The sequence below is a fragment of the Corapipo altera genome, unplaced genomic scaffold, assembly GCF_003945725.1.
Source record: "Corapipo altera isolate COAL_440 unplaced genomic scaffold, ASM394572v1 45, whole genome shotgun sequence".
Taxonomy (NCBI): domain Eukaryota; kingdom Metazoa; phylum Chordata; class Aves; order Passeriformes; family Pipridae; genus Corapipo; species Corapipo altera.
Window position 1 is genome coordinate 3,689,705 of NW_020884877.1, and position 661 is coordinate 3,690,365.

Genomic DNA, 661 nt, shown 5'->3' on the forward strand with positions numbered 1-661 from the left:
TTGAAGTGTCTCATGAAAGCACATTTCAGATGCCACCTCCTACCTGTAACTAACCCTTTGAAAATGGGACTTGCCGGTAGGGACCCATAGTAGATTTTGGGAGTTGCATTAAGAGTAATTGGTAAATTTTAATGTTGAAGCTGGACAGCAGGTGTTAGCAAAGCAGTTCTCCTTTACACCTTTATCACTTTCCCATTTCAAGTTCTCCATGGCCAGTGGCATTTCTCATCAAATATCTTTTGGCAGACATTTCAAATGTTGGTAAGAATCAATATGTGAAATGATGTTCAGTGTGAGGTGTGGATCTTCGAACCCACACCAAAACTTTTGTCTGGGTAACGCTGTCCAGTTGCCTGCAAAGATGCTAGTGTGAATTTGGGCTGTGAATATCACTGTGAGGCTGAAACAGTGGAGTGCAAAAAATGTGACATTTTCTCTGCAGTAGTGATTTGCAGGACCACTACTTCTCTGCTCTTGCCTGCTCAAATCCATTTTGGTGGTGAACAAGGCTGAGAACAGGCCAAGACCCCTGTGAGAGCAGCTCTCCTCCCTGTGCACACGGCAGCAGTAGGTGGCAAGCAGCAGAGAGGGATGGCTCTGCCAGAGTCTTGCTATTCATTATGTGTGTTAGGGGGCTCTGCCAGAGTCTTGCTATTCATTA